Source organism: Orbicella faveolata, unplaced genomic scaffold, assembly GCF_042242905.1.
Source record: "Orbicella faveolata isolate gen_17 unplaced genomic scaffold, um_ofav_v1 contig_26, whole genome shotgun sequence".
NCBI classification, from domain to species: domain Eukaryota; kingdom Metazoa; phylum Cnidaria; class Anthozoa; order Scleractinia; family Merulinidae; genus Orbicella; species Orbicella faveolata.
The window spans coordinates 17,718,213-17,734,578 of NW_028301554.1; the positions used below are offsets into that span (position 1 = coordinate 17,718,213).

Below are 16,366 nucleotides of genomic sequence, written 5' to 3' on the forward strand. Positions count from 1 at the left end.
AACGTTTGAGATCGTTTACAGTTTTCTCTGTTGTTATGTTCTGGTCTTACTGAAATACTACACGGGGAAAATTTTCAAGGCTCTTTGCAAATACCAAAATCAGTCCGCAATCTGCGCCAACGTGGAATAAAATCGGAAGAAAAAAACAAAAAAAGTAAACCGGTCAAAATCTACTGTGTCTATGTGAAAAACATTCACAGTCCATATAAGGAGAAGTTCATTGACTGATGTCCTCAAACCGGTCTTGAACGAATAGGTCTAAAAAGGGAAAACTTGCTTACCTTTTTTAAAGCTTTTGTCTGTTGGAAAACGTTAAAAAAAAACTGCAGGTGAATGGTTATAGTGTAGGAAATAACGGGATGATCAGTCGATAAGTTAGACTGTTATCTGCCTCGAATGAGGATCTTAGTCATGTCTCTGGTTTTGTCTGTTTTACTTAGGCGACGCAAGCATGAGTCCAAACGGAAGGCAACGTTTGTTTGTTGAGTTACTTTGTCTTAGTCACGCACTCAGTTGTGTTTGTACGTCACTTGAAAGTTTGAGCTACTGTTGCATCATCAAGCATAAAACTAAGTTCTTTTCAGTTCTTGAAGACAGTTTTCAAACAATGAGTGCATAATTGTTTTTTTTTCGAGCTCTACATACGGACTCATTTACGTACGGACTTTCGCGTATTTGCTTATTTGAATTTGTGATCCAAACTTGCAGAATGTTCTGTCTGGTTTGTTCAGACCTCTTCGTTAGTTATTGGCAATTCTAGGTATTTCAAGGTATTAGATCCGTAAGCGAGCTATATAGCTACGTTCCGGAGAGGGAGTAATGGTTTAGTTTAGGAAATGATTGGATGATCGGTCTATAAGTTAGGCCGTTATCTTGCTCGAATGAGGATCTCAGCTAGTTAATTATTTATTCATGTATGGTTTTCTCAGTTTTACTTCAGCGACGCAAGCTTAAAGTGCAAACGGAAAGGAACGGTTGGCTTAACCAGTTGTTGTTTGCTCCCCAAACATATACTTCTTGGTCACGTACTTTATGTTTGTGTGTCACACCGATAAGGTTAAGGCTTCTACTTTCATCAAGTATAAAACTAAGTTAAACTTTCTTGAAGACAGTTTCTATACTTTGGACTGCATATATTACGTAAAAAACAAGCGTAAACTTCGACTTTCAAATTCAAAATCTTGACATTTGAAGGAAATTATTTGAAACCGTTTGCACAAAAGATCATTTTATTTTATGCGTTAGCAAGGAAGTGTATTTGTCTCAATTTATCAACCATTATGGGCTGAATTTTGAAAAGCTGGAGCTTGATCATACTGCGTTTCCCATCATCAGATATAGAAATAACGTCCGTGGTGGCCCAGTCTGGCTTTGAAAGTTCTTGTGCTGCCCACGTTCGCCACTGTCTCTTAAAGCCATCGAGATCTTGCTTTACCATTTGATCCAACTGACGCCAGTCTTCAATATTCTGTTTGACAAGGTTGAGAAGGTTAAACACTTCAATTCTCGGACTGATTTGAGTAAATCAAGTATACATGTTCTATAGATCCTTTCAGTTAGCAGATGAAAGCGATTTAATCTCTTTCTCCCTGGTATTTTCTTTTAGTTGCGTGTGTTAAATGTATTTTCTTACCAACAAGGATGAAGGTATGACAAACTAGGTAGCCTGTGAACAGGCTCCCGGTGAGCCCGAACGAAACTCTCCGACTTCTTCTGTTTCACGCTCGCCGAAATTTTTTCCGTCCTCGCCGGGAGCCTGTTCGCAGGCTACAAGCTAGGATGAAGGTATGACAACTTTACTATATAACGAAAGATGCAATGATTCGTAGGCCCCTGTTTAATTGGCATTCTGATATGACTGTAGATCGCGCATAAAACTTTAATCAGGAGCCTTTGTTGTGGATCTTGCTACCTCATTGGCGGATATTTCAAGTTCATTACTACATTGATTGAAAAAAAGCAAAAGCCTATATTTTGCATCTCTCATTGCACTAATGAAACTCGATAAGTATTTACAGACAATGCATTTGTAAGAAGTGAAATGAAGTTAGATTAGTTACTTAAAATGCTGTGTTTAGACTCGAACGGTTTACCGAGGTATCAGAGTTTACTTACCTGGGTAAACATTTTCCGTGTGTAAACGCCAACTGATACTTTGGTAAATGCCGCAAAAGACAAAAGAAATTTAACCGAGGTAAAAGTTGTAATTACCCTGTGATCAGGCATGGTTACAGTTGGTAACCAAGGTCAAGATGACAGATATATCCGCTTGTGGCGGCGTAATATTTCATTTCCCGCGGTGAGCAGATTGTGCGACAAAACGTTTCTTTTCCAGTTTTGACAATCTTGGCAGATAACATGGAAAAATTGGATCGATCTTCTTACGGCGAACAATCCGTCGCGTAAAAGAAAGCATTGTATTTTTCATTCTCAGTATTATTTACAACTTTCTCTAGACAAACTTCGATCCTTTGTTGTGTAATTATTGTCGATATATTTTGCCACCTGGGAGGATGCTGCATACACAACGTATCCACGTTTCTACGCATATAACAATGCTTACTCTGGGTATGATCAAGCAACTGAATTTTCGCCGCAATGTTATGGAATGCGGTCCTCGCCTATGAAAATGATGGCACCTCAATTTGCTCCTGTTCCACTGCGGTGGGATCCTCGTGCAAGTTCGATTTCATGACGTTGTTAATGCAGCGCGCGCGAATGTTGAAAGATTAACTTGAGTTAGTATTTGAGCCGGTATAAACACTGAACGAATGCACCAAGGTTAAGTAACTTGACCTTAGTAACTGTTTACCTTGGTAAAAGCTCAAATGTAAACACAGCATTAGATTTATTATGAAGTATATGAAAAACGTATTCTGATCAACACAAGCTCATTTGGAAACGTCTTTTTGTTCCGCTTATAAGTCTCTCTTGATATAAGCCCATCTAAAATCCCTTACAAAGTTGCATAAACCAAGGGCTTAAAAAGCGGCGCGCAGGCTACTCTTATCAACCGATGGGCGCGCATGCGCCTGGATTGATGGACAGCTGACCTATATACGTATACGAAAATACGTATAAACGAACAAACTGTTATAAACCTCACGTAAAGTACATGCATGGAACATTTCCTTTTACATTTAGGAAACAATGTTTATTTACGCAAATAACAATTTTGAGAAGAGGAAGTTTATGTTATATTCTAGTGATATGCTAACGATGATTTTTTTTCGGTCGGTGAAAGTGCTGTGCGCCTCAAAAATAAGTTTACCTTCATCAAAGGTGAAAAAAATCCCGCTGATAAAAAGTTTCCAGAATAAAGAAAGATGTAACTTTTTCCGATTGCATAAGCCTTTGTTTTTTTGTTATGTTGTTGTTTCCTTTTATTAGACAATGCTCAGAGCTGTGATGTTCATTATTGACTGTAGAACCTATCTTTTTCTTGATATCATTTTGTTCCGAGAATTTTACTCTATGCAGTGGTTTTGTATACACTTAAAATGTTTGAGACACAACATCACCCATATCAACTGTCTTTGAAATACAAAATGTCCTCCGATAATAAACTTAGCTCCCCTCCCTTCCCTATCGAAAACAAGCCCAGCAATCCTATGGAGAATGATCTGACTTCCCAAGGGCTTCATACCGAAATTTTACGGTAAATTAGCCGAAGAGATTTGAAATGATAAAACTGATAGCTTATGGTGCTTGGAATCCCTCTGTTAAGGCACCAACCAGCTGGCAAGAAATCATTTTCTACAGTGTAGTAGGTTCATTTTGATGACCATTATACAATTATGAAGATGTGTTTCTGGAAACGATTATTGTTTTTACAATTTGTGTGCCAAAGGTCTGCTTACACTTCAGAAGTTGTCATGTAGACTTCATTTCGTAGAACACAAAGAATAAATTTGTTCAAAGCGATTCGACTTCAGTTTCTCAACCATATACCATTTTATTTCGGTAATTGGCCCTACAAATTATGTGTAGGCCCTGCGGACTTATATTTAAATTGAGCTCTTCGACAGAAAGATACCCTTCTTACAATACCTTCTATTGTTTTTTTTATATATGTCGTTCGAGTATTAGGAAAGTCGTTTTATGCTTAATACATTTCGACACCACATCGCTTCAAAATATAAACCCGAACCCTTTTAAAAAGCCCCGCCCCGACTCCCCCATCCCCGACTAAGAGATTTAGCTTTATTCCTGTTCCCACCGCATCCCCCACTACCTCTTAAAAGTGTGCAAGCCGCAAAAAAAACAAAAAACAAAAAACAAAAAGAAAAAAAGAAAAAGAAAAACAAACAAACAAACAAATAAAAGCCCAGGGATATTATCGGAATTTATTTTCCAATATACGAGTCCATACGTCTTCAGTTAGGGCATTCATCATTTTCGTTATTCATAACGGACAATTGATCGAGCGTGGAGCCCTTTATGCCTGTGACTGTTGAAAAGAATTATGTTTTTTGGTGTACTGTATATAAAACTACACAAGACGTTCCCTTGCACGTTTATTTGATCTAAACATGGTCGAGAAAGTGTTTGGTTTTTGAAGCAGTTATAAGCACCTAACTTTTAATGCCTTACTCTTGTACTCTTGTTTTAAACTACTACAAAATCAGTCCCTACTAACTTCAAATGATTCAAGGATGATAAAATACTCAATGTTTAGTGAGTCGATCGACCCATTATTGTTCCCATTGTTTATGCTCCGTTATGTTGCACTTATAAAAATTATAAGATGCTTATATTCCTTTAGAGTAAGGATACATCTATTCCAGCAGTTATGCTTTTTGTAATAAAAATGATGAAAACGTTACCCCAAAAGGCCGTGGGTCGACTTGTAGTTTCTCGTTGCTGGTCTTCAGTTCGTAAATCTCTCGAGATAATTGATGCTCTTGCGGTCATTTCTTAGTTGTTAATTCCTTCATCCTCGCTTTTTTTTCTTGTCTTTTCCTTGTCATTCAAAGGAGAAATTCAGTACACGCTGAGCGCTAGACACGTTGTGGAGAAAGGCACGAGAATTGCTGAGCTTTCAAACTACTTATGTAGTTATCATTAACTCGCTGCCTCTTTAGGTTCAAAGCCATCGTGACACGACGAGAAAAAACAAGTATTTTCTATGCTGTCGAGTTCTCCCATCTTAGCTTAAGTAGGTCTGCACTGATATAACAATGCATTTATCATTGGCTAAACTCTGAATTAGTTCCAATCGGATATATATTTGCAGTTTCATTTCAAACATAAAAAACGTTTGTCAGCACTAACAACGTGGACTCTGATCGGTTCTAATTTTTTGTGCATACGTCTCGTGTTTATTTTTGATTGTCAGCGAATCAGATTTGAGCAGGCGCCTGAAAATGCGGACCGCTGCTTTCAACTTGGAACTGGCGCTTGTTCCTGGTGCTGACCAAACGAAAAGCGGGCACTGGTGACATTTGTACCGTTCAATAGGATTCAGGTGAGGCCAAATGAATGTAGCAATTTTATATGCTGTGATCGTGGGGTGTTTGATTTATCTGACCCTACAACATGTCTGAAAAGGAGAAAAGAAAAACATCGAAATTCTGGCTACATCTGCAAACCACAGAGAATCGAGCAAAATAAGCAAAATAAGCAGTAAGTATAATCTTACTTATTCTCTACGTAAAAAGTGCATTGCTAAACAGAGGTGCTATTTAATTTAGCACACATAAGCAATTAATTGTACGTTAAATGACATGTGAGAAGACGACAACAATTAGTGTCATGCTGTGTTACAATTTAGTGAGGCTCATTTAATGGGCCTTATCCATTGTCATGGGTTACTCGTCAGTTTACAACGTGAGCAACGTGAGCACTATATAGAATGACTCTCTGCCATTTGTTGTTGTAGCCTCCCCAGCCATAGTGTAGAAAGAACTCTTTATGGTTTTGTGTTTCCATCCAACAGGTTTCTCTGTTTTTTCTCCACCACCACCACCCAGTTGTCCGTGACCTACAACGAGGAACTTGTCTGGACTTTTGCTTGTATATCGTAGCGACAGCAAAATGCCTGGACCCGCCCGCTGTTTCAATTTCAAAGACAACTGGAAAATCGCTATTTAACCATGGAACACTGCTGGATTCAATCCAAGATTTGCTACCATGTGAGACGCTTGCCCCGTTGCTTCGTCATTTGCGACGCTCAAGATAACTCTCCACACGTGACTTTAATCCCTGGCGTGTTCGAAACCATGGCGCGATTTTATGCATTTCTGAAGAGGGCGTTATTCCTCCACAGCTTGTTTGGAGCCATGGTCGTATTGTTTCCACGAAGGTCTTAACTCCCTCTGTCATACTCAGCGGTGCCTCTTTGCTACTATTTCCGTATAATGTTGCGCTAAATGTCGAGCTGAAGCTGGGCCTGGCAGCAAGTCTGTCGTAGTATCCAAATACTTGAGCCCAGGCCACGGCACCGCTTCCACTCCGGCAATTTTGACCGGACTTAGGACAACATATGAACTGATCATAGTCGGGTATTTCATGTTCAGACGGTATAGATACTCGAAACAAAGTTTTCCATGCTGAACGCCGAGTCCGTTGGGGATGTAAGTTGATTGCAAAGTTCTTCTTAATCACTTCGTTCTTATGCCCATTAATTTCAACCATAAACCCAATTTCCCGCCATTGCAAGACGTTCCCCACGAAAGTTCGGTTGGCATGGACTTCAAGCTTCAGGTATGAAAGATGATTGGGCTTCTCCTTTATAGCGGATGAGACTACATTAGTACTTCCATCCGGTAGGCACACGTCTAAAAGCACCTTGCAAAGTTTCTGCTGCCACTGTGATCTCGACTTGGGGCGCATGCGTGTGTTATCACTGTCTGTCACGTAAATGTGAACAGATTTGAAACGTTCACCAAGCGCTAGTTCCACGATGGGACCAGGCGAAAGGACTTCCGCAGCAGTTTGCTTATTTTTCTTTTCTCTTCCGGTAGAAATAACGTCCGTGGTTGCCCAGTCTGACTTTGAAAGTTTTTGTGCTGCCCACGTTCGCCACTGTCTCTTAAAGCCATCGAGATCTTGATTTACCATTTGATCCAAGTGACGCCAGTCTTCAATCTGTTTGACAAGGTTTACAAGGTTAAACATTTGAATTCTCGGAGACCTTAAATTAAATAAGTATAGATGTTTTATGGATCCTTTCAGTTAGCAAATGAAAACAATTTAATCTCTATCCCTGGTCGTTTTTTTTAGCTGCACGGCATAAATTTCTTACGATGTAGGATGAAGGCATGACAACGTACTGTATAACTGAAGATGCAATGATTCGTAGGCCCCTATTTAATTGGCATTCTGTCTTGATCGTAGATCGTGCATAAAACTATAAACAGGAGCCTTTGTTGTGGATCTTGCCATCTCAATGGCGGATATTTCAAGTTCATTACTACATTGATTGAAAAAAAACAACAAACAAAACAAAACAACAACAAAAAACAAAAAAACAAAAGTTGTGGACCGTACATTTTGCATGTCTTTTATGAAACTTGACAAGTATTCACCGGCAATGTGTAAGAGGAGATCTTGGATGTTCAAAGCTATTAAAAAAATGCCACTATTTAGCCAAGAGATAAAAAACAAAAAAAAACAACAAAAAAAAAAACCACTTTTAAATTTAGTCAGCTTTTTTTCTCACCCCAGGGATATCCGCTGTCCAGTTGTAACTTGCAGGCACAACAGTTCCATTATCATTCTTACAAATTGTCAATCCCATTAGTGACAGCCGATAAAACTTCTCGCAACGCTAACCGTTCTTCTGAGCCTGTTGTATGAGTTTATCTGTAGGTCTTGGATCCGGGCCTCTCTCAACCTTTCGGAAATCTCCAGTTTTACGGCCAGAAGACAGCACTATGTAATCACTTCCCATGTCAATTTCGTAGTAGGCTACAAAGTCTGGATCCAGGTCCAGACGATAAATTGGACAAGTGGGACCAAGGTCATCAGATACGTTGACTTGGGTGAGTTCTGTGAAGTCTGGATCAAGGCTACTCAGTTCAACTATTGAGTCCAGCACCTCATAAGGTAGCTGTAAGGCCGCTGTGCTGTATCCAAGGGCGATGATAAGAGCCGTAAGCAGCAGGCAGGTTTGCGGCCAACTTGCCATTATAATCCAAGCTTTCGAGCTGAGAAAGATAGTGGAACATAAACAAACAGCAGCAACGACAAAGAAGTAAAAAATGAAATTCGAAGCACCCGGCGAAGAGACAGAGATCGAGTACCAAGAAGTAAATTATGAATTGAAAAATGAGCGAGAAAAGGTAAAGTAAGATTGAATGAAGTGATGGATGATTAACCTTGAAATGAATATATGAGAGAATTAATTAATCAATGGCTGAATAAATGGATTGATGGGAGGCTGCAAAAGGAGTCAAAGCAAATTGATGCAAAGAGCAAGGAGTCGAGTACCCGAGGAGCCGAGGAGCCGAGGAGCCGAGGAGCCGAGGAGCCGAGGAGCCGAGGAGCCGAGGAGCCGAGGAGCCGAGGAACTAGTGAAGGAAGGAACGTGGAAACGTAATACACTAGAACTTGAGATACAGTACTAGAGAACCGAGAGCCCTAGAATCCGTATAATTACACCCGCATTATTATTTTCCGAGCGCTACATTCTTTTGATTTTTCGTCACTCTTACATCAGTGGAGCGTATTTGAATTTTTGATCCAAAACAGAATGGTCTCTGTAGTTTTTCGGATCATTTGAGGTCCTTTCAGTGTTGAGGTTCAGTAACAAAATCAGTTATTTTGCGTTGATGTGGAATGAAAAAGGAAACTTAACAAGTCAAAATATACCGTGTATATATGTGAAAAACATGAACAGTCCATAAGGAGAAATAATTCTCTTGAAAACAGAAAGCAAATTGTGCGACGAAATGGCTGGGTATATATATCTTGGTTCGTTGCCTGATCAGTTGACTGAGCAGTCCACAAAGTGCTCCCAAATTTTGGGCCAATTGAATGGGCAATCGATAACATTGATCCCTAATTATTGCTCAATCTAATCCGATGGAATTGTACAAATAGATATGATTGAAAGAAAAAACGTTCACAGAGTGCTAGACAGTGTTATTTGACCGGTCTTGACCAGAAAGGACTAAGAAGGGAAAACTCGCTTACCTTTTTTCAAGCTTTTCTCTGATGCAACGCTAAATGGTTTTTGCGATGGAAATAACAGGATGATCAGTCGATAAGCTAGACTGTTATCTGACTCGAATGAAGATCTCAGCTAGTTATTTATCCATGTCTACTTTTTTCGGTTTTGCTTCTTCAACGACGTAAGCATAAGTGCAAACGGAAGATGTTCTTGTATTGAGTTATTTTTTTTCCCAGAAAAATACTTCTTAGTCACGCCACAAGAGGCGTTCAAAAAGTTCGGTCGTTATCTGACACGGATAAGGATCTCAGCTAGTATATTAGTCATTCATGTAAGTGGTTTTGTCGGTTTTACTTCAGCAACGCAAGCATAAGTCCAAGCGGAAGGCACCGTTAGTTTATCGAGTTATTTTTACCACAAAAAACACTCCTTAGTCGTGTTTGTATGTCACGTCAACGAGAATAGTGCTACTTCTTGCATCTTCAAGCATAAATATAAAACAAGGTTTCTTTCTTGAGTTTCTTTCTTTAACACAGTTTAGTTCAGTTTCAACCTAAGCGTGCATGATTCTCTTGAGTGCTACATTGTTTTGACTTCTGCACATGGAGCATATTATAATATAACTAGACGCTCTAAGAGCGTTTACTCGGGCTTCGTACCGCAGTATCAAATCGTACTTTACGAAAACGCGTATTGGACACAATAAAGACAAATTAAAGAATCAGGATATTTTAGCACAAGATTTCAGCTTAGATATTTACTACTCAAGTTGTTTCGTTGAGTATCTTCCTAATCCAATCGCAAGTTGTGACTTTAAACCATTTTGGTTCAAGAATCAAGCACAGCTGCCTACGCATTTATGGAGAATTTGTTTGCAAAGAATTTTCCAGGTCTTTTTGCCACTTATGGCGATTATATTGTACATGCTAGCAGAAATTGTCCGAATTTCCTTGACTGGTTGTGGCGATCCTAGTAAATTGTGCAGCTGAACATCTTTGCCGTGTTGCGATCTTGAACCCTTTTCAAGAGTCTTATCTCCTTTGTAGAGCGAATAGATAAACTCCTTCGCGAAAACAACAGCCCTATGACAAGGCGCAAATTGCATTGGACTTTTAAATTTGCATAAACTTTCAAGTTGTGTTTTTTGCGCCGGGAAAACTTCCGTGAATTTGCGACCCTTAACGCCGTTATGAAGAAATATTTAACCTACATATTTTTATTGGATCAAGGCTGGAGTATTTTAAAAAGGAACTCATTTATAAGGGGAGATGCAGCATTCTGTTTTGCTATTTAATTTGGTTTCATACTCGTCTAGTTCACGTCACGTAACATGATTTTCTTAAGCGGTCAGACACCGTTTTTTAAAAGAATTGGCGATTGCTAAGACTGCTAAATATATTTGAACCACTAGGGGAATAAATTTGGCAAAACTATTGTCAATGCAGGTTTTCCTTCGGACTTGGCAAGAACATTGGATCGTCAATAATCCCGCACAATTTCCCGCACAATAGAAGTTTTAATTTTCCCGCACAATTTGCCTCCAAAATCAAACGTTATTTCTTTTTCCTGCACCCTACTAGAAAGGCAACTAACTTGGAGGTAAGATATTTAATTCAAGTTACCGAAAGTCTTATCTTTACAAATTTGGAGATCGACATACTTTGCGCGGTGCAAGAAACAAGTCGCATGTTTTAATGAGCTACCAGTCCAAAAACGTTTACGTATTTAGCTCGTTTTATTGCAGTATGATTTGTTTTACTGCAGTGTTCTAAATAAAACAGTAGTAGTCACATGCAGTCATTGACTGCCTATTTTTTGTCAGTGATTTCGTAGTTTGAACTCGTACTACGATCGGCTCAGTTGTTATCTCACGAGGACGTTTCGAGTTTGACCTTTGCTTACCTGGCTGGCTTTCAGGCGATAGAACTCGTGGACCGACCCTTTCCGAAAACGATCGACATCATTGTATGCGAGATGAACATATAAAGCGCGATTCTCACCAAAACTTTCTTCGCAAAACATCGCGTTCTCTCACGAAGAGCGAGCAATGTCGCGTTTCTCGTCCTCAGTTTCCATGGTCTACGCATGGAACGCCTAGGACCATGACCCCCCTTTTGGCGATCAAAGCGCTTGCATTTTATGACTCGGGCTTTCCTACGGAAGCCCGAGTAAATAGAATGTTCCGTCTGTTTTGTTCAGAACTCTTCGTTAGCTATTGGCAATTCTAGGTATTTCATGGTATAAGATCTAGAAACAGACAGTTTATCAGTTTCAATTTTATTACACTTTATATGGTAAAGTGATGAACAGACGATAAGTTAGATTGTTACCTGACTCGAATGAGGATCTCGGGAAATTGTTTCGTCATCTTTGATTTTGTCGGTTTAACTTCAACGACGCAAGCATGAATCCAAACGGAAGGCACCGTTTGTTTAACTAGACGCTCTGCTGCGTGTACCCCGGCAGTCGTTATACTGAGAAGCACTAGCTATATTGCAATTGAGCTAAATGTTCCACATTTGAAGTCGTACGAAATTCAATCGAATCGATGTGCTCAAGCTATCCTGCCTTTGATTGCATTTCTTGGAATGGATTAATAGCTTTAATATTACTCGTTTGCAGGCCTTTAGGGCGTGAAATGAGTCAAGGTCTTTATATCAGCCTATAAACGTTTCAGTCTATTTTCCTTAGCCTTTGTCGTAGTCGTTGTTGTTGTTGTTGTTTTGCGTTTCTCAAGCAAGCGAGACATTTTGAATTTCAGAGCTATGGCGGTGCGTGACATAGAGCTACGAACGCGTTTGTTAAAAAACATATACATGTACTTATCTCGTGATTTTTAGCCCATTCAGAAGTTTAAGTATTAGGAAAAGTGCTTATGTAAATGCTTGTTTGTTCAGTACAGACAATCAGTCGCCTAGATAGCTAAAGTAAGTTCCAGAAGTTTACACTATTTTCCGGCCACAATGTTGGTGTACCGCGGAGGTACACCAACATTGCGGCTCCATACTGGGCTCCGCAAATTTGTGCAAAATATTTCGACGAATTATCTGAGGTTTGGGAAAACGCACAGACTTAAAAATTAGAGAAGTGTCATCTTTAGTAATCTCCTACAACATCACAATTTCTTGACTTTATCCACTCGATGGTTCTCGAACAAGTTTTTTTATTGCGTCAGGATTGCGTCACAGTGCAAGCCAAGAATTGTTTTGTTGGGGTCAACATACGTTAGTGCCACTAACCCCCCAATTCTTTTTTCGCTAATATAAATTTCCTTTTTCTCCTGATCACCACTGCGAAAAAATTATCGTTGTAGTTATTTTCGTTAATTTTGAATGAATTTTTCAAAGTTTGTAAATTTGCCCTTTTCCATGTTCACGACCGAGGAATAGCGGAGAATGGGACGAGTTGGCTTCTGACGTCATTTCGGGAATAACAATATTTTGTTTCTGAGAAGAATATATGCGAACATGCGATATTGTGTGTCAAAATCGTTGCAGAATGCAAGGAAGATATGTTGTTGGAAGCTGTAGCAATACAGGATGCGTAGAATACAGTATTCTTCTTCATTCAATACCTCTATCTCGATGAAACTTGACCAGTAACGAAAAAAGGACCAAAGAAGTGGGCTGATCTGTGTGAAGCTAAAGCGGGTCGGGAGTCATCGAGGATTTATTCGATCTCGGGTTCCCCGCTACTGTAAGCTACTGTAAAAACCTAGAGATTTTCATGACCTGTATATTCTCCTCTATCTCTAATGGAAAGCTTGAAATTGTCAAGGTACTGCATAAGACACGAATTTGGGATAAGCTGGAAGCCAGGCTCCCTAGTACGAAATGTTCAAATTTGTGTAGCTTGTGTTCTTTCACAGTAATTGACTATGCATATACTACGGTCGGTCGCCAATAACGAAGCGATAAATTACCTCACCTTCGAATATTGTTTGCCGACATCTCTGCTTACCTCTTATGTTAAAACTATTTTCAATTATTGATCTGGAGAAGTAGGCCGGAGTGGACTACCTCTGAATCGCATTTTAACTTGTATTTCGGGGGAAATTAACGTTTGAATCTAACAATGTTTTGACACTCCGAAATCTGCACGTTCCGTAACGTCAAATATCCAGCTCTTCGTGTTCATTGACATCTTTATTACTCTTTAAGAGCTGTAAGCTAACTCTTCAGTCATTATTTGTACCTTAATAACCCAAATGGACCGGCAAATTGTCGATCCGGCCTAAATAATAGGGACCTTAAGATACGAGGACGGGAAGGCCAGGACGGCAACGGCATTGGACGCGGGAAACTTTCGCGGGCCCCGTCGTGTCGCCTAAAACGAAATGCTTAAGATGTGCATTTTCGTAAAGGACGGCGACGTCAATAATTCAAACCTCGTACAAGCTATTCACAGAGGCAATGACATCCATTAGACTATAAAAGAGATGGTAGAAATCTTATCCTATTAGGCTTAAACGATAATGAACAGCGATGCTGAATTTCTTTTTCTTTACAATTAAGCGAAGCAAACATCTGTCAATATTTTAATAGAGAATCCAGAATTTCCGTATGAAAAAATATTAAACGAACGATCTGATCGACCTGCTTCAGATGGCTTTTTACCACCAGAGCGTTTGAGAATTCTGTCACCGAAGAATCCTGACTTTTGGTGAACGTTTCAATTTCCATCTGTAATTGTAACAAGCATTATAAAAATAAAACAAATGTTGCATCAAGTTCCGGGTAGTATAAAAAAAACAACTAAACATCAGTTTGAAAATGTGTATTTTACTTGCTTCATAGATGCTCCATGGCATTCATTCTTACAACATTTTATCGACTGTACTTACACTGATGTATTCTTAATGCATACAGTTTGTATTAAGCTTGCACACTCGTGATAGCGTCTGAACAGTGACTCGGCAGAAACACAAACGAACAGACAAGAATATTTTTATTCACATTTTCGTATCTCAGCGTGGTATTCTACACTACAATCATGAAAAATGTAAACCTTATAAACATTCCTATCAATATAACTGAAAATAAAGTCGATTGGAACAGTTGTCGGGGCAAAACAAGGGCAAAATACTCACGTTTTCGATACGACGGCTAGTCGGGCGAAATGGCGTCCTCGACGTCACGAGATGAGGACGGCAGAGAGACAATCTCGTTCCCAGAGTCTTCGTTCCCCTTGACCAGCGGTCGGAAAACGAGAACTCTGGGAGCAACCATTTTGAAATAACCGAATAGACCATTTTACAGTTGTTTGTTCAGTGACCTGGCCTTTGAATGGCCGCGAGGCTGCAGGTGACCTTGTTTTGATACAGACCTCACTGCTTTTGTTGTGTAAATCAAGTTGTTCTTACGCTAAGTAGTTTGCATTTAAATGAGAAAAGCAGTGAGGTCTGTATCAAAGCAAGGTCACCTCCAGCCTCGCTTACATTCATAGGCCAGGTAACTAAGCACACAACTGTAAAATGGCCTATTCTGGTGATTTTGCCTATCCGGTTTCACTGCGCAGTCTGCATCTATGGCGCATGCCTGAAATGGTAGCTCCCAGAGCTCTCGTTTTCCGACCGCTGGCCAAGGGGAACGAAGACTCTGTGAACGAGATTGGCAGAGAGATGAGTCGAGAGTTCTCGTGCGCATGCCCGGTTGAGTTAACTTACTTCCGGTAGCCGTCCTAGCTCGTCCCGTCCTGATATCTTAAGGTGCCTAATTATAATTATACAACGCTGCAATCTCGACTGGCGACCTGCACTTCAAAATGGAAAAAATATATATACATTGCAGCCGTCCAAATAGTAGCTAGACTCCGAATTGTAATGCTAGATGATACAGTTCTTTCACTTAAAAATGTTGTCCAGTTTTGACAAAATATGAACCGCAAATAACCCAAAAATGGTTTGACTGCCCTCGAAGCTCAGTCAATAGGCTCTTGAGTGTTTTAGCCCAGTTCCCGAAGAGACGTCACTAAAACATTTGTTGGGGCTAGTGGCACGTTAACGTCCTTTAGTGTTGGTCTACCGCGAACGTTGTGTTCGTTTGTATGTGATTGCTTCGTCCTACAAATCAAGGAATCCATGCTAACTTTTCACGACGACAACTTCTGTAAATTCCATGTGCTGTACGCATGTACAGGTGACGCATGCGCCTTAGAGACCAGACGGCTATTTGTGACTGAACGAGGAAAAAAAGAGAGCCGAAATTTAAACCCAGGCCTCACTGCCAGGGTAATGAGTTATTTCGTGTCATAAAAATGTCTCTTAGTCACGCACTCAGTGGTGTTGTACGTCACGTGACTGATAAGGTTAGGGCTAGTATTGCATCATCAAGCATAAAACTAAGTTTCTTTCTTGAACTGAAGCAGTTTCTAACTCTATGTCTGCATTTTTTTTAGAGCTGCATTGTTCTGACTTTTTTTGCCAGTGTATCGTTTTTCGCATATAGAGCTTATTTCAATTTGTGCTCCGAAACAGGATGTCAGTTTTGCCTGGTTTGTTCAGATACTGATTAGTTCTTCGTTCGCTCTCGGTGTTTCTGAGCTATTAGATCCAGAAAAGGTTAGTTAATCAGTTTGAATGGCTCCGTCAATTCCATGCCCACTAATCCCCCCCTCCCCCTTAACTGAGGGGCATCTGTCGGGCATTTGTCTTTAAAATCTTCGAATGCCACACGGTGGGACTAGCCCACAGTAATCCCCATGAGCTGCGGGAAGAGGGTCTATGCCCGACCCATTAGACAAGGTCAAAATATTGTTATTCTACAGTATTGCAATGATGGATGAAGGAAGCAATGATTGTTCGCAAATTAATGGAAATTAATGCCGCCAACCTTGGTCACGTTTTTAGGAAGCAATGCCCCAACCCTGGCTGACTTGCTATGCCAATTGTCCGACCCTGGGGTAGGAATATTTGTCGTATTCGCTACAAATACCCCAAGGGTTTGGAATTGATGGTGCCATTAATTTAAACTTGCGCTTCATATATGCAAATTAAGTGCTGGTTGGCTTGAAGTGTATGGTAAATCAATAGAAGTTCCCTCAGGAAAGAGGTTGGTGTCATTTTTTCCCCAAATCAATAGTCGCTCGATTAATATTGCAGTTTCCGAGTGCAACGTTTGAGAACGTTTACTATTTTCTTGGTAAATCAGTTCCTGGCCTTAATCAGATACGGGAATAAAAAATTAACGCACTTCAGACACCGGTCAATCTGCACTGACGTGAAATGGAAAAAAGAAAAGAAAAAGAAAAAAA

At 39.9% G+C, this 16,366-nt stretch overlaps 1 long non-coding RNA gene and 1 pseudogene across 1 annotated transcript; both read right to left on the minus strand.

Annotated features, from left to right (window-relative positions):
* Positions 1 to 4,245: 4,245 nt before the first annotated feature.
* On the minus strand, positions 4,246 to 8,201 carry LOC149108394 (uncharacterized; annotated as a pseudogene).
* A 5,675-nt stretch (positions 8,202 to 13,876) lies between these two features.
* On the minus strand, positions 13,877 to 14,434 carry LOC149108395 (uncharacterized). Its single transcript, XR_016209263.1, has 2 exons — positions 14,205 to 14,434; positions 13,877 to 14,026 (listed from the first exon to the last, which is right to left on the minus strand). It is a non-coding gene; the product is annotated as an uncharacterized LOC149108395 (long non-coding RNA).
* Between the last annotated feature and the right edge of the window lie 1,932 nt (positions 14,435 to 16,366).